We start from the raw sequence: 25430 nt of genomic DNA on the forward strand, positions 1-25430 counted from the left end.
CCAATAGTGTTTCATTTTGACTAAGATTAGCTACGAACGTAATTTATATATTGTTTTTCTTATTTAGTAACGAGTGTTCATTTACGAAATTTACGTTTTCACGAAGCTAGCTTGCTGAATTTCATTCCCTTCACGTTAAATTTGTCGATTAATTTCTTACGTTAAATATGATATTTTAATTATAAAATAAATTTTTGAATATACTTACCCGGTGAATATATAATAGCTGCTGCTCCAGCGGCTCGACAGAAAACACACACAAAAACTCGCGAGCGATCGCTATGAAGGTTACGGGTGTGCCCACCAGCGCCAACTATCGGCCAGATACCACACATGCATGTAAACAAGCCTTCAATTCTTCTCGTCCCGCTGCGTCTCTATTGGGGAGGAAGGGAGGGCCTTTAATTTATATATTCACCGGGTAAGTATATTCAAAAATTTATTTTATAATTAAAATATCATTTTTAAATATTTAACTTAGCCGGTGAATATATAATAGCTGATTCACACCCAAGGCGGTGGGTAGAGACCAGAGTTAATTAAGTTTACAGCGTATATGCTTAGAGTTTTTGACAGTTATCAATATAACAAAACCCAAATATATAGGTACCTGGTAAGGAAGTTGACTTAGACGATTACTCTGCCTTGTAAGTCTGTCTTCCTCACGAAGCCCAGCGATCCTCTTAGGATGCTGAAAGACTCCCAGGAGCTGAAGTATCAAGGGTTGCAACCCATACAAACAGGACCTCCTCAAACCCCTAATCTGGGCGCTCTCAAGAAATGACTTTGACCACCCGCCAAATCAACCAGGATGCGAAAGGCTTCTTAGCCTTCCGTACAACCCAAAAAACAATATTAAAAACATTTCAAGAGACAGATTAAAAAGGATATTGGAATTAGGGAAGTGTAGTGGTAGAACCCTCACCCACTACTGCACTCGCTGCAACGAATGGACCCAGTGTGTAGCAGTCCTCGTAAAGAGTCTGGACATCTTTTAAGTAAAATGACGCGAACACTGACTTGCTTCTCCAAAAAGTCGCGTCCATGATACTTTGCAGAGATCTATTTTGCTTGAAGGCCACGGAGGTTGCTATAGCTCTAACTTCGTGCGTCTTAACCTTAAGCAAACATCGGTCTTTCTCATTCAAGTGAGAATGAGCTTCTCGTATCAAAAATCTGATAAAATATGACAAAGCATTCTTTGACATAGGTAATGATGGTTTCTTAACTGAGCACCATAATGCCTCAGATTTACCTCGTAATGACTTAGTACGAGCTAAATAGAACTTAAGAGCTCTAACAGGACATAATACTCTTTCCAGTTCGTTGCCTACGATCTCTGATAAGCAAGGAATATCAAAAGATTTAGGCCAAGGACGAGAAGGCAGTTCATTTTTGGCCAGGAAACCAAGTTGAAGAGAACAAGTGGCTTTTTCTGTAGAAAAGCCGATGTTCTTACTGAAGGCATGAAGTTCACTGACTCTTTTAGCCGAGGCCAAGCACACTAGGAAAAGTGTCTTGAGAGTGAGATCCTTCAGGGAGGCTGAATGTAATGGCTCAAACCTGTCTGACATGAGGAACCTTAGGACCACGTCTAAGTTCCATCCAGGAGTTGCCAAACGACGTTCCTTAGAGGTCTCAAAAGACTTAAGGAGATCTTGTAGATCTTTATTGTTGGAAAGATCTAAGCCTCTATGCCGAAAGACCGAAGCCAACATGCTCCTGTAGCCCTTGATCGTGGGAGCTGAAAGGGAGCGAACCTTTCTCAGATGTAAGAGAAAATCAGCGATTTGGGCTACAGAGGTACTGGACGAGGACACAGATGCTGAATTGCACCAGTCTCGAAAGACTTCCCACTTCGACTGGTATACTCTAATGGTAGAAGCTCTCCTCGCTCTTGCAATCGCACTGGCTGCCTCCTTCGAAAAGCCTCGAGCTCTTGAGAGTCTTTCGATAGTCTGAAGGCAGTCAGACGAAGAGCGGGGAGGTTTTGGTGTACATTCTTTACGTGGGGCTGACGTAACAGATCTACCCTTAGAGGAAGACTTCTTGGAAAGTCTACCAGCCATCGAAGTACCTCGGTGAACCACTCTCTCGCGGGCCAGAGGGGAGCAACCAACGTCAACCTTGTCCCTTCGTGAGAGGCGAACTTCTGCAGTACCTTGTTGACAATCTTGAATGGTGGGAATGCATACAAGTCCAGATGAGACCAATCTAGGAGAAATGCGTCTATGTGTATTGCTGCTGGGTCCGGGACTGGAGAGCAATAGATTGGAAGTCTCTTGGTCATCGAGGTTGCAAAGAGGTCTATGGTGGGTTGACCCCAAGTCGCCCAAAGACTCTTGCACACGTCCTTGTGGAGGGTCCATTCCGTAGGAATTACCTGACCCCTCCGACTGAGGCAATCTGCTAAGACGTTCAAGTCGCCCTGGATAAACCTCGTTAACAGGGAGATGCCTCGATCTCTTGACCAAATGAGCAGGTCCCTTGCGATCTCGTACAGCGTGAGGGAGTGGGTGCCTCCTTGCTTGGAGATGTATGCCAAGGCTGTGGTATTGTCGGAGTTGATCTCTACCACTTTGTTTCGAAGGAGACTCTCGAATTTCATCAAGGCCAAGTGGACTGCCAAAAGCTCCTTGCCGTTGATGTGCATGCTCCTCTGACTTGAGGTCCACAGACCTGAGCATTCCCGACCGTCCAGGGTCGCACCCCAACCCAAATCCGACGCGTCTGAGAATAGTACGTGGTTTGGGTTCTGAACTGCTAGGGAAAGTCCCTCTCTCAGACTGATATTGTCGTTCCACCAATTCAGGCATGCCTTTACTGGTTCGGAGACCGGGATTGAGACCGTCTCTAACGTCTTGTCCTTTTTCCAGTGAAAGGCTAGATGGAACTGGAGAGGTCGAAGGTGTAGCCTTCCTAGCGAGACAAACTGCTCCAGGGATGATAGAGTTCCTACTAGACTCGTCCAATTCCTGACTGAGCACCGTTCTCTCTTCAACATCAGTTGGACTTTGAGCAGGGCTTGCTCTATTCGGGTGGCAGACGGAAAAGCCCGAAAAACTGGACTGCGAATCTCCATCCCTAAATACAGTATAGTTTGGGATGGGATCAGCTGGGACTTTTCTAGGTTGACCAAAAGTCCCAATTCCTTGGTCAGATCCAATGTCCAATGAAGATCCTGCAGACAGCGATGACTGGACGAGGCTCTGAGAAGCCAGTCGTCCAAGTACAGGGAGGCTCGGATTCCCGATAAATGGAGGAATTTTGCTACATTCCTCATAAGCCTCGTAAACACGAGAGGAGCAGGACTTAGGCCAAAGCACAGGGCCCGAAACTGGTATACCACATTTTTTAAAACAAACCTCAGAAACAGTTGGGAATCTGGGTGTATAGGGATGTGGAAGTACACGTCTCTTAGGTCGAGAGAGACCATCCAGTCTCCCTTTCTGACCGCTGCTAAGACTGATTTCGTGGTCTCCATGGTGAACTTTGTCTTCGTAACAGACGTTGAGTGCACGGACGTCTAGCACCGGTCTCCAACCTCCTGTCTTCTTCGGGACTAGGAAGAGACGGTTGTAAAACCCCGGTGATTGAAGGTCCGAGACTTTCACCACCGCTCCCTTCTCTAGCAATAGAGACACTTCTAGGTTTAGGGCTTGTCTCTTTGACTCCTCTCGGTACCTGTGAGAGAGGTCGATGGGGGAAGTCGCTAGAGGAGGTTTGCGTACAAATGGAATTTTGTACCCCTCTCTCAGCAACCGAACAGACTGTTGGTCTGCGCCCCTCTTCTCCCAGGCCTGCCAGAAGCTCTTCAATCTGGCTCCTACTGCTGTCTGAGGCTGTGGGCAGTCAGACTCTGCCACGTGAGGACTTGGCTCCTCTCTTCTTTCCTCTCTTTCCCTCGGCACGAGTACTTCCCCTGCTGGGAGCTCTGCCACGAAAGGGCGGAATAAATCTGGACGCCGGAGTGTCGATCCTGGGTCTAGCAGAAAAGGACGTAGAAGGAGTCCCTTTGCGAGCAGAGGACGCCACCAAGTCATGGGTGTCCTTCTGCACGAGTGAAGAAGCTATGTCCTTAACCAATTGTTGCGGGAACAAAAACTTTGATAAGGGAGCAAAGAGCAGTTCTGATCTCTGACAGGGAGTAACTCCTGCCGAAAGAAAAGCGCAAAGGGACTCTTGCTTCTTTAAGACTCCCGACGTAAAAGAGGAGGCGAGCTCATTGGAACCATCGCGGATGGCTTTATCCATACAGGACATAATCAGTAAGGAGACATCTCTATCAGCAGATGAGATTTTCCTACTTAAGGCTCCCAAACACCAGTCAAGGAAGTTGAAAACTTCAAAGGCTCTGTATACGCCTTTCAGCAGATGGTCAAGGTCCGAGGAGGACCAACTAATCTTCGAGCGTCTCATGGCTAGGCGGCGGGGAGAGTCTACGAGGCTTGAGAAGTCACCCTGGGCAGAAGCAGGGACTCCCAAGCCGAGAACTTCTCCCGTGGCATACCAGACGCTCGATCTAGACGAGAGCTTTGACGGAGGGAAGGCAAAGGCCGTCTACCCCAAACTCCTCCTGGTTTCTAACCAGTCGCCCAAAAGTCGTAAAGCTCTCTTGGAAGAGCGAGAGAGCACTAGCTCTGTAAAGGCTAGCATGTTAGCATGTAAGCCTAGAGCAAACTCAGACGGTGGCGAACGAGGAGCAACAGTGACGAAGTGATCGGGAAAAAGCTCCTTAAAAATTAACATGACTTTCTTAAAGTCCATTGATGGAGGAACCGTTCTAGGTTCGTCTACATCCGAAGGATGATCATCATGATGAGGGTCAGCAACGTCCTCATCTGAAGGATCCTCATCTGACAACTGCTGAGTAACAAGCAAAGGGGTTGGCAATGCTTGACACGCAGAGTCCACACGCACTGGTGTATTAGTAGCAGTCCAGGACGCTACGTCATGTAACTGCTTAACAGCCTGTGAACTGTCAACAACAACAGGAGCGGGAGGACGCTCGACGTCAACTCGAGACTGTTTTGACTGCCTAGACTGAGCAGTCAAAACAACTCTAGACTGCGGTGGTTGACGCTCAGCGTCAAAACAAGTCAACTCCGCTGGTTGGCGAACGTCCTGAACGTCAACAAGAGCATTAGGAAGTGGCTGAACGTCCATATGCGGCTGAAAGTCAACACGTGACTGCATCGAGTGAGGCTCTACAAAGCGTGACTGACGTGACTTAGCTACGCCAACGTCAACAGGACGAGCAAAGGCTCGTTTGGGCGGCTGAAGGCCAGGATCTCGATGAGTAAAGCGGCGAGGATCATTGCGAACCTTATCGGCAGAATAGTCTTCCATAAGGGAGGCGAGCTTAATCTGCATGTCTTGCAGTACAACCCATTTAGGATCAACGGGAATGGGTGCGGTAAACGACGGGGTTAACGTCTGAGACGGCACAACCTTGCCTACACCAAGACTCTCTGAGCCTGTGTAACGTTGTTGCTTAGGCGGCGAGCAGTCTTCCGATGACTGCAAAGGGTCAGAGCTGTCCCAATGGCTACAGCCAGGACGCTGGACCTGTCCTGAAGGGACCGACTTTCGCTTAAGGGGCCTAGAAACCTTGCTCCACGGTTTCTTATGCGAAAAGCCTTCGGATGACGAGGAGAAAATGGTCTCTCTCGTCTTATGGTAGGGGCGATCTTGGTGAGACACGCCTGATACCATAGAGGGAACATCTGTTCGCTGATCAAGGCCTCTCGAACCCATAAGTCGTACGACATTACTTCTCCCCTGGGCTTGGGAGCTTGCAAGAGGTCTCGGACTAGGTGAACGACAGGCACGAACAGACGAACCCTCGGTCGCAACACTGTTCACAACACTTTGCGCACTAATCACTTTCCCACGATTTTCCGCTGTGGCACTCTGACACTTAAGCTCTTTAACGTCAGCCATGAGTTGATTACGATCGGTTGCTAACGATTCCACTCTTTCACCCAAGGCATGAATGGCACGTAACATGTCTCGCATCGATGGTTCCTGAGTGCCAGTAGGGGGTTCAGGCACAACCACTACAGGGGAAGGATTAGGTTCAGGGGCATGTGGAGAGGAAAAATCTACTGACCTAGAGGAACTCCTCCTTACCCTATCTCTCTCTAGCTTACGAGAATACTTGTCGTATTCGAGCCAATCGAATTCCCAAAGGCCCACGCATTCCTCACACCGATCTCCTAATTGACAGGTTTTACCCCCGACAATTAGAACACACAGTATGTGGGTCGAGAGAGGCCTTTGGAAGACGCCTATTGCAATAACTAGCATTACACTTACGAAATCTAGGGGCTTGTGAAGCGTCAGCCATTTTGAATTAGTCAAAGAAAGTCCAAAAAACAATCCAAGTCATCAACAATTAAATCTGTCCAATAAAGAGTTCAAGAGTTTAAGTTGTGGAAAAACACCTGCACTGCGAAAGCTCAAACCAAAATGAAGTACTTCACCAAATATGTTGAGAAAACTCCAGGTTATACAGCGAGTATTGATACGTCTTGTCGTCAAGGTCGACAGAGAAGAATTGAAGGCTTGTTTACATGCATGTGTGGTATCTGGCCGATAGTTGGCGCTGGTGGGCACACCCGCAACCTTCATAGCGATCGCTCGTGAGTTTTTGTGTGTGTTTTCTGTCGAGCCGCTGGAGCAGCAGCTATTATATATTCACCGGCTAAGTTAAATATTTAAAATGATTTTTTCAAGAAGTGTAAATTCTTTTTTATTATTATTTTAGGTCCTTTACATATGGTAGATGAGTTACTGTGGAGAGGAAGTGGTGAATACATCCGAAGACAGCTTTTCGGGTGATTTCCTCTCAAGACGAGAAACGACAGTTCAACATTTATAATTTCACTTATTAAACTCAATAGTTTTCTTTGTCTTTGGTTTAAATCCTCACTGTCAATTCATAATTTTTACCATATGGCGCCCGAACAGGGACACGTTGGTTATTTGCTAGTTGTTGCCGTTTCTCCGTCCTTTGTTTTCTTATCCGCTCGTTCATTCAAAATTGTTTTGGTGATTTAGGGTTGTTTTTAACAACTGGTTACTTTTACTTAGAGGTCTTAACGACTTTTCATTGTGCCCCTTGAGCAGTTTCTGTCGGGAGGTCTAGTTCAATTTTTTTTTAATGTGTCATTTGTGACTTTCTAGATTATATTCATTTCATTAGGTTTGTAAGGGGATCGCAGGCATGTCAAAAGACTTGAAATTTCTGATTAGCTCTAGGGCTAACTATCGAGGACAGGTCAACCGTATTCATTCTGAATTAGACAGTTTTGGTAATAACACTCCTCAGGAGAGAGACTGCCTTGTTAGTAAATTAAAAAGACTCCAGGATGAGCTTGAAAAGGCCGACTCGGTCATTCGAACCCTGAAATGGGAATTAAACTCAGAGGATGAGACAAAAGCCATAGCTGAAAATGATAAAGAAATTGAAGAATGTTGTAAGTATGAAGATAGGATCAATGAATGTTTGTCTACTCTGTCTTATCTGGCTACATCCAGTCCAAATCCTTCCAGTCTGGAAGTTTCTGGAAGCACATTGAACAGCATGCTTAAGAGCGCAACTGCCCCTTTACCTAAATTCAAAAGTGAAGAGGTTTTTTCAGCAATTTGAAGATACGACGAAACGCTTCAATTATTCTGACTACGATAAATTCTTACTTTTGAAACAGCAAATTTCAGGGCGTGCCTTGTCTTTGATAAATTCCCTGGACAGCATACAGCATTCTTATAACGTAGCAAGAGATCTTTTGTTGAATGCTTTAGCCTCTCCCGTCACTAGAAAATTCAATGTCATCAAACAAATGTCGAATCTGAAACTTGATTACAATACAGAACCGTTTGAGTACATAGGGAAAATTAATTCTATTAGCGGATCCATTAGCGCTTTAAAAATAACCTCAGAGGATATTTTACAGTATTTTGCCTGGCATGGTTTGAATGAGAACTTCCAATCTCATTTAATTCATATCACCAACGAAACCAGGCCATCTTTGAATCAGATAGCAGATAAATTTTTTGAAGCCACTGAAAGGTATTTAACCAGTCAACGACAGTATAAAATTAAGCAGAAAGCAAGAGAACTTTGTCCTAACAGAGCTACAAGTTTTGCTGCAAATGTTGATTACCAAACAGGCCCGTCCCTGAACATTTTCAAAGTGTGTCCTTTATGTAATGAGGATGGTGACTCCTCACATCCCATTCACAAATGTGAAAAGTATCCTGAACCTAGGTTAAAAATCAACAAGCTAAGAAATTTGAAGGCTTGTATAAAATGCGGCAGGTTGGATCATAATGAGGATACATGCAAATTTCACTTCCGGAAACGTTGCGATTGTGGCGCTTGGCACTTCAGATTTCTATGCATGGGCCAAGAAAGCAGTGGAGTCCTGAGGGATAGTGGTCAAAGTAATGTTAAATTGAAAAAGGAAAATTCTAAACAAAGTGATCGAGTTGTGAAGGAGAATAATTCAAGCATGATATTTGTTGAGAAATTTTCTGAGTCGTTCAAAGTCACAGACTGTAGCCACGCAATACTTCCTACCTTTTCTTGCATTCTTCAGGGAGAGACAAAGATTCGTTGCATGAGGGACAGCGGGTGTCAGTCAAACTTCATATTAGAGGAGAGGGCAAAGTATGAAAACTTGCCTGTCATAAATTCTGATCTCAGAATCAAAATCAATGGATTTAACTCTTCCAAAGTTTATCATACTAAGTCTTACAAAGTGCCTTTGACGATTGGAGATCATATTTACGAGATTGAAGCAACGGGTGTGCCATCTATTCACACTTCATTGAAATTGCCTGGCTTGCAGAAAATTGTTCGGGAATTTATGAACAGGGGATATTCCTTGGCTGATGACTTCTTGAAGGACGGAAAAGATGAAATTAATAACATAGATTTTATTCTCGGGTCAAATTTTGCTTATTGTCTTCCTGAAACAACAGTTTCATTTGGGGGTAATGAGAATGATGCACTGTCGGTTTATTCCTTGACTGCCGCAGGTGTAATGCTAGTGGGTAACACAGATCAAATTAGGAGCAATTTGAAGCACCTCCCTCCTTGCTTTGGGGAAGAAGAGACAAAAGCTGAAGTGCCTTTGTATACATGTGAGGATCTTGCCCTTTCAAGTCATAATTCTTTAGATCCTCTCCTAGATTGTGATGATTGGACAGAAAGTGAAGGCAGGATAGCAATAGTGAACGATGCGGGGAGAATCAATTATGCTTCCTTGGAAAGAGCTACTCAAGAGATCCTTGATAAGTGTTGTACAGATACCTTGAATTATGACACGCAAATATTTCCCGGTAAGGTAGTTGAAAATGAAAGAATAATAAATTATGTTCTTCAAAATACAAGGCGTAATGAAGACGGCAGGTTAATTATGCCACTAATCTGGAATCACAAAGTGAAACATTTGCTAGGGCAAAATAAAACTCTAGCTACTAAAATTCTAAATTCAAATTTCCAAAGATACTCTAAGGGTGATGGAGTAAAGTTGAAATTAATAGACCAATGCTTTAGAGAGCAATCTGAACAAAGCATTATAGAAAGAATTGACAACCTTGATCAGTACTTGGAGGAAAATCCAAATCACAGTTTCTTGGCCCACATGGCAGTATTTAAACCAGAACGTGACACTACAAAATGTCGAGTAGTATTTTTATCTAATCTATGTGAAAATAATCCTTTACAGGGAGTAACCATGAGTCACAATCAAGCCATGTTGAGTGGACCTTGTTTAAACCAAAAGATCACCACAGCTTTATTACAGCTACGCTTTGATTCCAAACTCCTGTGTTTTGATATTAAAAAAGCCTTTCTCAACATATGCCTCTCTGATCTAGATTCCAGCAAGTTACTTTTTCTATGGCATCGTAATGTACAAAAAGGAGATTACAGTATTGTTGCATATCGTAGCTTAAGACTTCCATTTGGTCTTGTTTGTTCCCCTTGCATATTATTACTTGGACTTTATAAGATTTTGATGATTGACACTGATGATGATGACCAGGTAAATTTGCTTAAAAGACACATTTATTCATTAATATATATGGATAATGGCAGTATTACTGCAAATAATAGTGAAAAATTGAAGTGGGCCTTTCAAGAGTTAAAAGGAATATTTGAGCCCTATAAATTTTATCTTCAGCAGTTTGTAACAAATGATACTGAAATTCAAGAGGAAATTGATAACAGCTCTGGAGAGAAAACTAGCAGATCAGTCAAATTATTGGGGCTCTTATGGGATCGAGTTGATGATACCCTATCCACTAAGCCTCTAGTTTTGGATGGTGAGGCAAATACAAAGAGGAATGTTTTGAAAACTATTGCCAGTCACTATGATGTATTTGGCTTTACTTTGCCCATTCTAAATCGAGCACGGCTCTTTCTACATAAATTACAATGTGATTCGTCCTGTACCTGGGACTCCAAATTACCGGATGCAGAAATTAAAGAATGGAAAAACATATGTCGACAGGCAAATTCTTCTCCCAACCTCGGAATTAGAAGATTTGTTGGCCAGAGAAATGGAGAATATAAACTGATTGCCTTTACAGATAGTATTAAGGATATATACGGAACTGTTATCTTTATTCAGGATATCCAGTCATTAGAAGTGAACTATGTTCTAGCTAAGAACCGTTTTGTGAACAAGCAATTATCTGGGAAGAGCATGCCTTCCCTTGAGTTTCAGGCCATTACTTTGGGTGCAGAAGTGTTGATAGATACCTATAAGGAATTAACTGGGCCCTCATGTGTTGAAGCAATCAACATCAAAGAACTCCATCTGTTTTCTGATAGCTTGGTGTCCTTATCTTGGATTAATTCCTATTGTTATAAATTAGATAAGATGCATAAACACAGCACCTTTATTCGTAATAGGCTAGAACATTTAAGTACCTTGTGTGAGACGCATCCTATAAGATTTCAGTTTGTTTCAGGTATTGAAAATCCAGCAGACCTTGTCACTCGTGTAGCTTCATATAAAACTACCGTTAAGTCTAATTTCCTCTCTGGGCCAGTGTTTTTGAAAGAATCTGCTAACTTCTATTCAAGTCGCAGTGATATAATCAATATCATTGTACCAAACCCCAGGGCAAAACCAGTGGTTGTTGTTTCGGAGAATTACAATCAAATTAATTTCGGCTCCACCGAAGAGGAATGTGCAGAACATTTAGCATCAACAGGTGGGTGACTGTAAACAAGTTTTCCAGTTTGTCTAAGCTTGTATCTGTTCATAGGTACGTGTTTAAGTTTATTGAGAGGCTAAAATGCAAACTTTACTCCAGGTATCCTGAGAGGTATGGAAACCTGAGAGTTCTTGACGAAAACTTGAATGCCAAGGCAATGAATTACATAATTAGAATAGAACAGCACATTTATTTTCCCGAGATATTCAGGTATTTTGACAGTGATTCTACGTTCGTTAAAGATATCCCAAACATTGTTAATCAACTCAATGTATATCCTGATAATGAGGGAATTCTAAGAGTAAAAAGCAAATTCTCAAGATGGAAAAATGATAAGAATTACAGATTTCCTGTTTTGCTTCCTAAGAATAGCTACATCACAAAATTAATTGTTTTAGATTTGCATGAGAAAATGTATCACTCAGGCTGTTACAAGGTTTTGTCTGAATTAAGAAGAAAATTTTGGATTCCACACTGTTTCTCTGTTGTGAAACGCATCCTTCAAGAATGCATACTTTGTAGAAAACTGAAGCAGAGAGCTATTAAACTAAATCAATCTCCCTACAGGTTATTCAGACAAGAACCACCTAGTGTTCCCTTTCGTATAATATTCATAGATCACATAGGCCCTTACTTTGTACTTTTCAATGGCAAAAAGGTGAAAGTCTGGATTCTTTGCATAACTTGCCTCTGGTCTAGGGCTATTAATTTAAAAGTTTGTCTTGACATGACCTCAGGTGAGTTCATTAGAGCTTTACAGCTTCATTCATTTGAATATGGAGTACCTGAATTATGTTTATCTGATCGAGGTTCATCCTTAGTTGCAGGAGCTAACATAATTACTGATTTTCTGAATGATCCAGAAACCCAGGATTTTTTTGAAGAACAAGGAGTACGTCCATTAAAATTTGAGCAATATTTTAAAGGTCATCATCCTCTTGGGGGATTAGTAGAAGTATGTGTGAAGATGGTCCGTCAGTTGCTTCATTGCTCAATCAAGAAAAACGTTCTTCAGTACAGAGATTTTGAGTTTGTGGTTTCACAAACTATTCACCTGGTTAATCGAAGGCCTATTGCTTTCTCGGAAGGTCTAAGAGATACCAGTGATGACGTAATTCCAGACCCTATTACCCCAGAGAGGTTAATACATGGCTTGGACCTAATATCTTTGAATCTTATTCCAGCCATGCAGCCGCTTCACACTAGCAATGATCCTAATTGGTTTTTAAACACTGACCCTATTGATACCATAAGAGCAAGTTATGAGAAACTGAAGAAAGTGCGCACACATTTGATAGAAACCTACAATGCAGAATTTTTGAATAATTTGATGACTCAGGCTGTCAATGATAAAAGTAGATATAAGCCGGTTACCCACAAAAAATTACAGGTAGGGGACATTGTACTGATAAAAGAGGAGAATTGTAAACCTACCAATTTCCCATTGGCAGTTGTTAAAGACGTTAAAACTAACGTACTTGATGAAGTAACTGACGCTGTTCTGCTTAAAGGTAAAAACAGGGAGATGGTTCGACGACACGTCACATCTTTAATCCCTATATTAACGCGCAAGGAAATGTCACAATCAAATATTAAAACATTGAAAGATCATATTTCTGTTAATACTACCGATCCCACGGCAATCCTGGGGGAAGATAAGCCTCAGAAAAAAGAGAGGCCCAAGAGGAAAGCTGCTCTGCAAAGCATGCAAAAGACTCGAGGTATGATCAGTGACATTTGAGGAACCTTTCAGGAACATAACTGTACATAGTTGGGTTTATTAATTGTACATAATTTTGCTCATTTCACAATTATATGTATATATATTTATATATAATTTGGGATTAGTCCTACATTTACTAAGGATAGAAATGTAGAACCTTTGGCCTGGAATGTGAAAGAAAAGGCTGAAATTTTTCTAGTTATTCCAGAGTTCTACATTTAACAAAAAATTAAATGTAGAACCCTTGGTGTGGAGTGTAAAGAAATATCTTTATGCTTTCCATATATTTTTGTTTGTATTGAAAAGTACATTATGTCTTTTGTTTACTTTGGTGGTGGTTGGAACTATGGGCATTTGTTTAATGGTAATTTGTTTTATGGCTATAGGATAATTTGCGACTTTGTTTACTATTGAGCCTGAATAGTTCTTTAAACTGACGGTTTGATAGTTAAATATCCACTCACTCTGCCTTTTGAGTATTTATATTCAGCGGTCCAGAATCCAGGGGAGGCAGATTGCAGTAAGACAGATTCCCAGCGGGGTAGAGTCAGAGACCAACACAGAAAGCAGTCCGGAACGGAGATTTTCTGAAATTTTTTACCCTGAAAGTTTCAAGTGTCATGGAGCGATAAACTCCACCTAGGCCGAGCGATAGGAATTCATGTTCGGAGAGGCAACACGAGCAACTGGACTTATCATCTATCCACGAAAGACCAGGATCTAAAGAAACGTAAGTCACTTGATAGACCTTATGCAGGCTCAATAGGATTGATCTGTTTCTTAGATATAATTTACGCTTGTCATAGTTTAAATTATGGTCGCCAACACGTCGAAAAAATTAAAGTAAAGGATTTTAGCATTGTAATTACCATTATACTTGTGCCTTTGGTTTGTAAACCAATAGTGTTTCATTTTGACTAAGATTAGCTACGAACGTAATTTATATATTGTTTTTCTTATTTAGTAACGAGTGTTCATTTACGAAATTTACGTTTTCACGAAGCTAGCTTGCTGAATTTCATTCCCTTCACGTTAAATTTGTCGATTAATTTCTTACGTTAAATTGATTTTTTCAAGAGGTGTAAATTCTTTTTTATTATTATTTTAGGTCCTTTACATGTGGTAGATGAGTTACTGTGGAGAGGAAGTGGTGAATACATCCGAAGACAGCTTTTCGGGTGATTTCCTCTCAAGACGAGAAACGGCAGTTCAACATTTATAATTTCACTTATTAAACTCAATAGTTTTCTTTGTCTTTGGTTTAAATCCTCACTGTCAATTCATAATTTTTACCATAGGACTAGAGAAGGTTCTTCCTGGTTCTGACCCCCGGCCTGAGGACCCGTGGATCAGAACGTGCCCCCCCCCCCTTTTCTTTGACGCGTCCGAAAACAGCATCAAGTCAGGGGGAGGACGAGAAGGACCACTCCCTCTTGTAGGCCCTCGTCAGCTTCCCACCCCTATGGGTTCGTCTGTACCGGTTGTCCCCTAGGGGTCTCGGCGTCTGGGGAGACGCGCCCCCGACTCCTCTGCGCCCTGAGTCGCCACTGAAGAGAACTCAACCTGGGGCGACTGTGGAAACCAGACAGGCCAGGGAGGAGAGACGTAACAACCTTGGGTTGGAGGGTCTTCTCGTGTGAGGAAAGGTCTCGCGACCTTCCTCTGCCTTGGTACCCTGACGTCTGAAGGGAAGGCTACAGGAGATAGGCGCCTAAGAGCGGGCTCGGTATACCAGACTCTGAGAGGGCTGCGGGGAGGACTCCTCGAGGACCACCATGATCTTTAGAACTTGGAAAAGTCCGAGGAGCTTGTCCCGATGACGAAGAAGGGAAGCCTTCGAGACTGCCAGTATCGGCCAGCCACCCAGGAACGGAGTGGCTGGATGCCGATGCTGAGCACCCGTGAAGAGATCCGAGAGGAAGTATCGGAGAACTGTTGAGGTGCCGTGGAGAGGCCGAAGCACAGCCCTTGAACTGGTATACCCGCCTTCCAGGCGGACTCCAAAGTACTTCCTTGAAGATGGGTGAACCAGGACCGGAAGTACGAGACCTACCGGACCAGTGTACCATGAAGACTTGTGGTCTCACAGCAAAGCAGACCGAGTCTGCTGTCGCTATGCTGGACAGAGACTGTTTGACAACCCTGTACAGAGTCGAGGAGGGAAGGAGGCGACTACGGAGGCCTCGAAACCCGTTGGCCACCTCTTGGAGGGGGTGCCTCTCCGACATGGACTGGACTTCGCCCGGAGGACCCGTCCCCTCACCGATCCCTACCAAGGGAGGAGGGAGGGGCTCGAAACCAACCGGGACTGTTGAAGGAGACAAGCCCGGAGAGCTGGCCCTTGGCCTAGTCTCTGGCGCTCTCCATTCCTTAAGACTAGGGCAAGCTGCACTGGCGTAAGGGAGCCCTTGGGTGAGTAGAACTCGGTCCAGGACCGAATCCTTCCCTTACCGAAGAGGAATCTCTGAATCTGGGATCCCCTTGAGGTTTCTCCTGAGGGCCAGAACCTGCCAGAACGCAAGTTCTGACCCACGGAGCTCATCCTCCTGATGGACTGGCAGCAAGGTTTCCCATTCCCGGAGGCTCTTCCTGGGAGACTCGTAGACATGTCCCAAGGGTCCAACTGGATCCTGTCGGATCCTTGCAGAAGACAGGACCTCAGGATCCCTCCTAGGAGGGAAACAGGACCCCAGCGATGAAGGATGCAAGGCTTCGCCCCCTCCGCACGATAGGACACTCAGGAAGAGGCGGAGATTCTCCCTATGGAGTGAAGGGGGAGAGGACCGGGTCTTCCGACCCTCCTGGGATGGGCAAAGCTCATCCGCGGGGGAGGGGAGATGGAGACTGAGGAGGGCTCATCGCCTGCGTAAGGACTCGTGAAGGGACAGGATAGTCCTTGGGGAAGATACCATGCCAGGGATTCCTCTCACCCCCTTCAGGGGGAGAGGAAGCTGCCACTGATTAGTGACCCCAGTCAGAAGGCACAGGCTCATTGCCTGTTTGAGCGCTCTGACTACGGCATCCCACCAGGGATGCCGACCAATCCTCGCGCTGACAGGGAGTCCCTCTGGAGGGAAGAGGATCGTTCGATCCTCTGGGGGAGATGACACATGAGGGTTCACCCGTAGAGAAACTGCAGTGAAGGGAGAAGAGACCTTTGACCTGACTGGAAACCTCCCCTCCCCTCCGGAGAGGGCGCTACTCTGCGCTGCGGGGGAGGGAAACGCGGAGGTGGCCTGACTGCCATAAGCCCTGATGTAAACAGGGCGTGGCCGTGTCGAAGAACGGTGCGCCGATCACGCTGACGATCGCGCGAAAAGCACAGATCTGGGTAGCGCGTGATTAAAGCATGCGTAGCAGATAACCGCGCCCGCATGCCCCGAACCCGCGAGAGCGTGGGCGTATCGGCGACCGCGTGAACAATCCCCGCGTCTCCGCGCATATAAAAATCGCTGGCGCTTGCGCGTGAAAGATCGTGGGCGAGGGAAACCATCCCACGCGTGAACGATCTCGGCGAAAAAAGATCGCCGGTGCTAGCGCTGACGGCGATTGCATGTGGGAAACCATCCCACGCGCGGAAGAATAACGCAGAAGAAACGCTGACGATCTTCGGTGCTTACGCGAGTACGAAGATCGTCAGCGCTAGCGCAAGAAAAACCGTAGGAGACAGTGGGCGGGGACCCATAGTGCCCACATGCGAAAGATCTCCAACTATTTAAGGCGATCGTCGGCGATTTGCGCGAGCCCGGACGATCTCCGACGCTCCCGCGTAAGCGACGATCGTCGGAGCTCGCGCGCAAGAGAAGATAGTCGGCGATCACGAGCAGGAACCTCGGTGCCCGCGCGCGGACGATCTACGACGATCGCGAGCAGGAAAACCGCACGGGGACGATCCGTGCGCCGATTGCGTGAGCCTCAATGGTCGCACGCGGGGAAACTATCCCGCGAACGGAACGATCTTAGGCGCTCACGCGTACCGTGAAGATCGTCGGCGATCACGCACCTAGCGCCGAATCTGAAGATCGGCGGCAAACGGCCGAAGGCGATCACGTGCGGAGAACCGCGCGCGGATGGCCTCATTGTCGTGCGCGGGATAACAATCATAGGAGCCTAAGCGTAATAAGAAGATTGTCGGCGCTTCCGCTTAGCGCCGGATCCGAAGATCGCTGGCTAACGGCCGTTGATGATCGCGTGCGGAAAACCTCGCGCGGGAAACCATACCGCACACAGACCGATTCTCGGCCCTTACGCACACTACGAAGATCGTCAGCGCTTGCACGCCTAGCGCTGGATCCGAAGATCGCCGGCTAACGACCGTTGCCGGGATGACGATCGCGAGCGAAAGGGCCTGAAGGTCGCGCGGGGGAAACGATCATCAACGCTTACGCATTAGCGCGAATAGAAGATAGTCGGCTAACGACCCTCGACGATCGCGAGATCGCGAGCGGGCGATCAGCAACGCTTACGCGTTAGCGCGAATCAGAAGAACGTCAGCTAACGATCGTCGACGATCGCGAGATAGCGCGGGCGATCATCAACGCTTACGCGTTAGCGCAAACAGAAGTTCGTCGGCTAACGATCGTCGACGATCGCTCGTTCCTCGACAATCGCGAGAGAAACCATCCTGCACGCGGGCGATCATCAAAGCTTACGCGTTAGCACGAACAGAAGATCGTCGGCTAGACCGTTGACGACCGCGAGGTCGCGGGCGGGAAATAATCCCGCACGCGGGCAGGCTTATGCGTGAGTGAAGATCGTAGGCTCCTGCACAACAGAAGATCGTCGGAAATGGTTGAAGGATCGCTAACTCGTAGATCAGGAGCTGGAATGTGTCCCTAAAAGGGAGAGCATCTCCTGAAGAGGACCAGGAGGTCTACTTCAGTGCCAACGATCAACTGAAGGACTGCTAAATACTCTGAGGAGTGGTCTCTGTGAGGTACCTTTCCCGCGAACGGGAGAGGTGGCCTTCGTAGAAGAGACTTAGAGACACCGAAGGCTGAACTGCTGGTGAGCGCCAGTGCGCTATCTCAGGAACCCCAACGATGTGCGCAAATGCGCAGGGAACGTTGGTAGCAGCCTAACTGGATACTGGAACAGGGAGTCTCTAAGGCAGTCTCAGGAACAGCAGGAACAGCAGTCGAGCGCTAGCGAGTAAGGGAACGTTGGCGCGCAGGTAATACCTGGCACTTAAGAGACTTACTCAAGGTGTGAGAAAGTCTCTCCTGCCCCGAAGGAAGGAGCCCGTTAGATAACGGGGGCGTGGGCGCCCAAGGCGCGTCTGCAGTCAGGAACGGATACAGCAGGCAACAGGAACACTGAGGGACAAGAGACCAAGGGTCTAACGTAGCCTGAGTAGCGAGGCCTCGAGGGGATAGTTGCAAGACCCCGAAGGGTCAATACAAACGAGAAACTGAAGTTTCTCTGTCACTAAACACCGAAGCGTAGAAGTGACTAAAGTTACGAGAGCCCAACGACTGCGTAACTAAGATCCGAGACCCCGCAGGGTCAGGAGAAAAGAGAAACCGAAGTTTCCCTGACACTAACACCAAAGTGCTAGTGACTGAACAGCAAGCTGTTGATGACAGGAACAATCCTCCAAAGAGGAGTCTCTATGAGTGGTCTCTCTCGCGAACGAGAGAGGTGAGCACTTCGTAGAAGAGACGAGAAGGAGCCCCGAAAGGCCGTGAGATCAGCAGACGTAAACAGGAACAATCCTCCGAAGAGGAGTCTCTGTGAGTGTCCTCTCACGCGAACGAGAGGGGATACTTTGTAGAAGAGACAAAAGGAGCGATCCTCAGAGGAGGAGCCCTTAGTGCGGCCTCCCTCGCGAACGAGAGAGGGCCGGACTGATCCTGCAGCTGCTCAGCCCCTTGAGCGTAGCTACAGAAGCAACCGCTCAGCCCCGAGAGCATAGTCGCTAGTACCATGGTCTAGCCTTGCAAACGCTCAGCCCCTTGAGCAAGTCACAAGGGCGGTCGCTCAGCCCCAAGAGCATAACCGCCAAGGACCAAGGAAAAGTAAAAGGGAGAAGTTAACTAACTACCATGGAGGCGAACCTCCTTATCGTTCTAGGATGCAAAAAAGTGCCGGCAATAATCACGGGGGAACCTCTAAGCGAAGGGAATGCCCCTGACGAAAGCCTGAGAGACGGCGACGAAGCCGACTCCCCAGGATAAACAGGACAGCTCTGTTTCGAAGGCACGCACAACAGGCACGAAGAAACAGCATCGTAAACTGGAAAATAAAAACAGAATAATTATTTAACAGAAAATTCCCCTGGGTGAAACTTCGAAGAGAAACCCCGAGGGAAAGAACATAGGAACGAAATAAGGTATGCGCCCCCCCTCCCCCACCCGGCATGCCCAGGTGAGGGGGGGGAGACGAAAGTTAACAAAACAGAATTATAACATGATAATTATGCAACTGACTTTGAATGTTCCAAGGATCAACGACCCCCAAAGGGACGTGAGCCCTGAGCTGAAAAGTTAAAACACAATTATATTCGTAAAAATAATTGAGACAAAAAAGACGAAATAGCGACTCGGTTCTGAGAAGCTATCGTAGGCGTAGTACGGAGTAAGAGGTGAACGACCTCAAGAGAAGGGCCGTACACCACGAAAGGCATCCATGGTGGCCTAGAAGTGCAAGGCCGTGATCACGGAAACATCGTGGTGGCCAAAGCTGGCGAACTCTAGCAGACGTACACAATACACACCGCACAACACCGAAAGCAAAAGAAACTTACATTTTCTATACACAAAAATATATATAAACATCAGAAATGTTTAAATATATCCAGTATAAGAAAAGTTAAGTTAAAAGACAAAACAAAACAAAACAAAACAAAACAATAATGGCCGTCAAGAGAGCATAGGAGCGGAACCTCCGATCACTATGCGAGCCAAAAGTAAAGTGGAGTATTCTCCGGTGTGTGTGAGGGAGAGGGGTAGCTAGCTACCCCTCCCTACCCCCCCGCTAACTAGCGGTGGGATAGGAAACCCTCATTAAAACTTTATGGCTCGTCATCGGCTGTCGCCAAAATAATTACCCCCATGTAAATAGCATGGTTTGTATTCAGTTACGGAACAAAAGTAAGTTAAAAGACAAAAATTAATGGCAGTCCAAAATAGGCGAGGAGGGAGAGAGGAAATAACCGCTCTCAATCAGAGCCAAAAGTAAAAAGTGACTAAATCACAGGTGTGTGAACGGGAGTGGTAGCAAGCTACCCCCACCCCACCCCCGCTAACTAGCGGTGTGGGTAGTTAACCATCGCTAAATTTTAATGGTTCGTCATTTCAGCTCCGCCGAAAATATAACCCCTAATAAATGGCATGGTTTGTATTCCAGTTACGAAACAAAGTATAACTGGATAAACTTTGGAAGCACCGTTGCAAAGACTATGTCTCATGAAAAAATACGGTAACTAGAACTGCCAACGTGTGATGTAGAGCTGCGGCAATGTTAGCGTAACATGCTAAAATTAGCGGTGTTTTTCATTTATTTTTTGTCATTCTATTGTCGGTTGTAGTCGCTCCTGTTCGTTCGTTTGTACATAGCAGGTTTCGACCTTCTGCACATAATCTCCCCCACCCCCTAAGTATAGGCTCCACCTCCACCAATAGGATTTCTTCTTCTCTAGCCGTCAAATTTAACTATTCGACTTCACCCGTTTATTCAAGTACATGACTTGAACCAGTAAAACTATTACCATCCCTTTTATGTAATACCCTCGTATACATATTACGTTTGACCCCAGTATTACTTGTTTTATTATCCGATACCTTATAAAATCCCCTCATTTTATATTCCCATCAAATATTATTTATCATACACTCCATTTTATCTTTCTATATTACTTTTATACATTTCGTTATTACCTTGTCACTCCCAGATTTCACATAAATACTTGCTCTGGACAAGTTTCCCATTCTGGTTCATTCATGTTTACTCTCTAGACTCTGTTGCTTTTCCGTTAACCATCCACAAACCCATACGAATGGAAAGTTTGCACAGGGGGGGTTAATCTTTCCTTACCCCCACCTTCCAACAAACCCTTTTCCGTGGAAACCTTTGTCCAAGTCAGGTCTTTGTTAGTTCAAGTGACGTCTTTTCGCGTATTTAACGATGGAAGTTTTAGAAAATTGTAACAACTACAGTAATCCATACTTGAAAGAATTTTGGTGAATTCCAATGTTGATAATTTTCTTAAATCTCGTAATGTAATATATCAACGTTTACAGTGTTCCAAGTGTAGTACAGTACTAAACTAAGGCAAAAAAGTTAAGACGTCCCAGACTCACAGTCACAACACCCCCGTGACCCACAAGTTTCGTTGTCACAGTCATAAAAGTAAGTCACTAATTTCTTTAATTTTAATGTGTTAGTTTTACTATATTTTGTTATAGAGTGCGAAGCTCAACATTACCGTTTGCCAGTGCATACGAGCTTGATGTTTTATTAGCCTGCGAACATAAGCGAGCCAGTGGTGGAACAAGAACCGTTATATCTAACGTTGCTAATATTAGTGTAATATTGCTTGTTAGAGTAATATTGCTAATGTTAGCGTGCGCAGCTCAACATTACTGCTTTCCAGTACATACAAGCTTGATGTTTTATTTTCCTGCTAGCGTAAACAAGAACCATTAAATATAGTGTGGCTAATGTTATCGTAACAGTGCTAACGTTATCGCAACGTGAGTGAAGTGACACGGAATTTGAACTAGTCATTATATTTAAACATTTTAACATGATATATATAACAAAAGACATTATAATTGGTTTGTGACCTGGGAACTTCTAGGTTAGGTTAGGTGGGTTTGTTAGGTTCTGTACCCTTTTTGTACCTTTTTATATATTGTGTAAAGGGTATATGGAAAAATTCTTTAAAATACACATGATAATATTACCATAGCATTGCTAACGTTAGCAATGTCACCATAACGTTGGTAACGTTGCTAATGTTATCGTTCGCAGTACATACATGAGTGAAGTGACACGGAATTTGAATAAGTCATTATATTTAAACATTTTAACAAAATATATATAATAAAAGACATTGGTAAAGTTTTACTGTATTACAGATTCTTATTTCGAACAGAAAATATATGTTATCCTGTAGTAAATAACGTGATTTGACTGAATTTGACCTTCATTTCAACCGCAAACCATTAGAACAACCAATTCAACTAACTTTAAGTAGCCATACTGGTTGCTGTCATTACTTTTGAAATGAAGGTGAAAACCGGTTAAATTACGTTATTTTCTACAGGAAAACATATATTTTCTGTTAAAATGTTAAGATATAATGTCTTGGTTTCATTGTAGTGTATTACGGGGCAATGTAACCTAGGAAAAAACAATGAAACATATCTATGACAAATTACATGGCATTTTCGGAGCCTTTGTAGGGTGACGGCCAGATCCCATAGAAAACGGGAATATTCTGAACTGTGGCCGTCGTTCTAAAAACGAATTTGGCGGGAGAAGCTAACTTAAAAAACCCAGCTAACCTATGCTAAAAGCCGTATCCTTACCCAGGGGGCCTTCCCCCCACCCTATACAACAGTTTCCGGTATTTTTGTAGTGAATTACAGGGCAATGTAACCTGGGAAAAAAACTACTGTTTCTTATAGAAAAAAATACGCTCTCTTCAAAAATGACACTCGTTTCCGTCGCAAATGAATAGTTTCAGAAATATATATACATCTATATCCTACGATAATGGGGGACCCCCAGTGGGAACTCGGGGTTTTGGGTGGGGAAAACATACTGGGGAAACGATATGTAATTGTTTTCCTATAAACCGAATTTGATGTTCATTTCAATCGGAAACAAACAGATCAACCAATTCGGATAACTTTGAGTTGCACGGTGTCACTTCTCTTACGAACGAACGATAACATTAGCAACGTTACCAATAATACACAGTGTTACCAACGTTGACGTATGGTACACAGAGTTACCAACGGCACGCTGAGATTACTTAAAGATAGTAATGATAGATATTTCCATATGTATTTTAAATAATTTCTCCATATAAGTTTTACTCAATATATAAAAAGTACAAAAAGGGCACAAAAACTAACAAACCCACCTAACCTAGCCTAGGAGTATGACAGGTCACAAAATAACATTTGATCTACATCGGACGTTGGCAGCACTGGTTACTGTATTTTTTCATGACACAATCTTTGTAACGGCGCCTATAAAGTTTATCCAGATATACTGTTTTGTATTTTCCTCCAGGTTATTATAATTTCAAGAAGGTAATGTATAGAGAAGAAAAGGCTTGTTTTACGTTTACATATAGATTCCCCAGTATGTTTTACCCACCCAAAACCCCGAGTTCCCACTGGGGGTCCCCCATTATTGGAGGATATAGATGTATATATATATTTCTGAAACTATTAATTTGCGACGGGAACGAGTGTCATTTTCGAAGAGAGCGTAATTTTTTCTATAAGAAAAAGTAGTTGTTTTCCTAGGTTACATTGCCCTGTAATACACTACAATGAAACCCAGTTTCCTTACCTACAAGTACAACGGGAGAAGCTAACTTAAAAAACCCACCTAACCTATGCTAAAAGCCGTGTCCTTACCCAGGGGGGCTGCGCCCCCCCGGACCCCCCCTTACACAACATATTTAAGATCCGTAGACCATTTCCAAACGTTTTTATTCTATACAAGATAACAGTCGGAGCAATAATAAGCAAATTAGGACGCTTGGCCGTAGCGCTACAAACTACCCGCATTTTCATATCACCCTCTTACCCACAACACTTTTCCACGATGTGTAAGGAAACCCAAGCACAATACAGTTTTGAGTTGGAACTATTCACCATCCAAATATTGTCATGCATAGTTAGGTGGAGGAGGATTGTCTTGAAATATCTCGTTTTGTTTATATATATAAAATAATAAGCAAGGTCAACAACTTCCTATCGTTCACTTAGGTCAACGGTGTTCTCCAAGTTTTAAGACTTTTGTACCTATCCAGACATATCTACACATACTAAACACACTTCTACAGCGATCCTTGAACTACTTTATGGACTATACAATGCAAAATCCACGAATCAATACTCATAAACCTTACCTTGGTTGATATTACCCAGGACTTTCTCCCATTAAAGTGCGGTGTTTTTCTCCCGTTATGTAAATCTACCTGCTGCTCTTTAGTCGCCAAGAGTTGTTTTGATCACGTGATGTAAACAAACAAGCCCAGTTCTTGTAGTATACTTTACTATTTTTGGTACACTGCTGTTTAATTACAACTGGCCCCCTGGTCGAGAATTTCTTTTGTAAACTACAGCAATTATCCTAAAAACAGAACACCTTAACCAAGTAATATTCAATATAGTTGTAATACAATATATACATATATATATATATATATATATATATATATATATATATATATATATATATATATATATCTCGTATAATAAGTGCCAAGACTTATGTGACTAGCCTACTCTTGTACTGTAGCCTATAATTACAACTAGCACCACTTCATGAATTTCATTTTTAAACCAGCATTATCATCGAAACAGAAAACCTTAGTCAATTAATATTCATTACAGTTATAACACAAGATGATATCACAAGGATGAAGGATTATCAAGAGAGCAAAGAAAATAAAATGTATGGTCGATCCAATGTGAAGAATTTTCTTCACTCTTCTTCTTTCAATCGTACTTTTAACTCTCTTCTACTAATACTATAGCAACCCCTTAAACGTTCTCTCCTACATCTAGTTTTCTTTAACAAAACATAGGGGAGACTATTCTAAACTAAAACTTGTTGACAGTGGCGCACGCCATGCTCGTGACGTCACAGCGTAGATACGCACAACAGAAGGCATTAATAACCCCGGCGTATGTTGGTTCTTTCCTTAACTGCATGGGTCGGGATTAAATTCCTAAACTGAATTTTGATATAAATTTCAATACTGCTGAATTAATACATCTTTCATTTCTCAATACCAATTAAGGTTTGTTAATTTTAAGATGTATGCCCATCGCACCAGCCCATTGCTAATTAATCATTTAAAATATTAATTTTTAGTAAGCCAGAATAGGTAGGATTATTGTATATATAAACTCCCCCAGAGCAGCAAGATTTCTCTGAGTATTTAGTACAAAATCCTGCCCCCTCTGCTCTCCTTGCAACAATACATTGCCCTGTCCTGAAGTCCTGATATGGCACCCCAATGGATCCGTGCGCATCATGCTCCTCACCTGTCTGGAAAGGTGAAGCCAGGTGAACTGATGCCTTCGACCTTAGTGTCGGCCCATTCGTTTAGAAGCCGGCCTGGACGACTGACCTGCCTGGTCAGTGAACCCGTGCACCTCTGGCTCACCCCGACCCCCTCTCTCCCAAAACTCGACTCACAAAAGATTGCTGCCGGTCGGAGAGATTGAGAAGAAGAGGACCCTGGTATACCATAGTTGCAGCCAAAGTGAGAATTTTT

The 25430-nt window shown here is 44.1% G+C and overlaps 1 protein-coding gene across 3 annotated transcripts in view; it reads right to left on the bottom strand.

Annotated features, from left to right (window-relative positions):
* The window catches only part of LOC137629600 (DNA polymerase iota-like), an 88967-nt gene extending 64725 nt beyond the window's left edge, over nucleotides 1–24242 (bottom strand). The window contains exon 1 of one of the 3 annotated variants that reach the window (XM_068361071.1): nucleotides 24054–24242. The gene's annotated coding sequence lies outside the window, so the exon portion shown is untranslated. The remainder of the gene's footprint in view (nucleotides 1–24053) is intronic. The other 2 variants (XM_068361073.1, XM_068361072.1) reach the window with 2 other exon arrangements.
* Nucleotides 24243–25430: the final 1188 nt, after the last annotated feature.

Source organism: Palaemon carinicauda, chromosome 37 (genome assembly GCF_036898095.1).
Source record: "Palaemon carinicauda isolate YSFRI2023 chromosome 37, ASM3689809v2, whole genome shotgun sequence".
Classification (NCBI taxonomy): domain Eukaryota; kingdom Metazoa; phylum Arthropoda; class Malacostraca; order Decapoda; family Palaemonidae; genus Palaemon; species Palaemon carinicauda.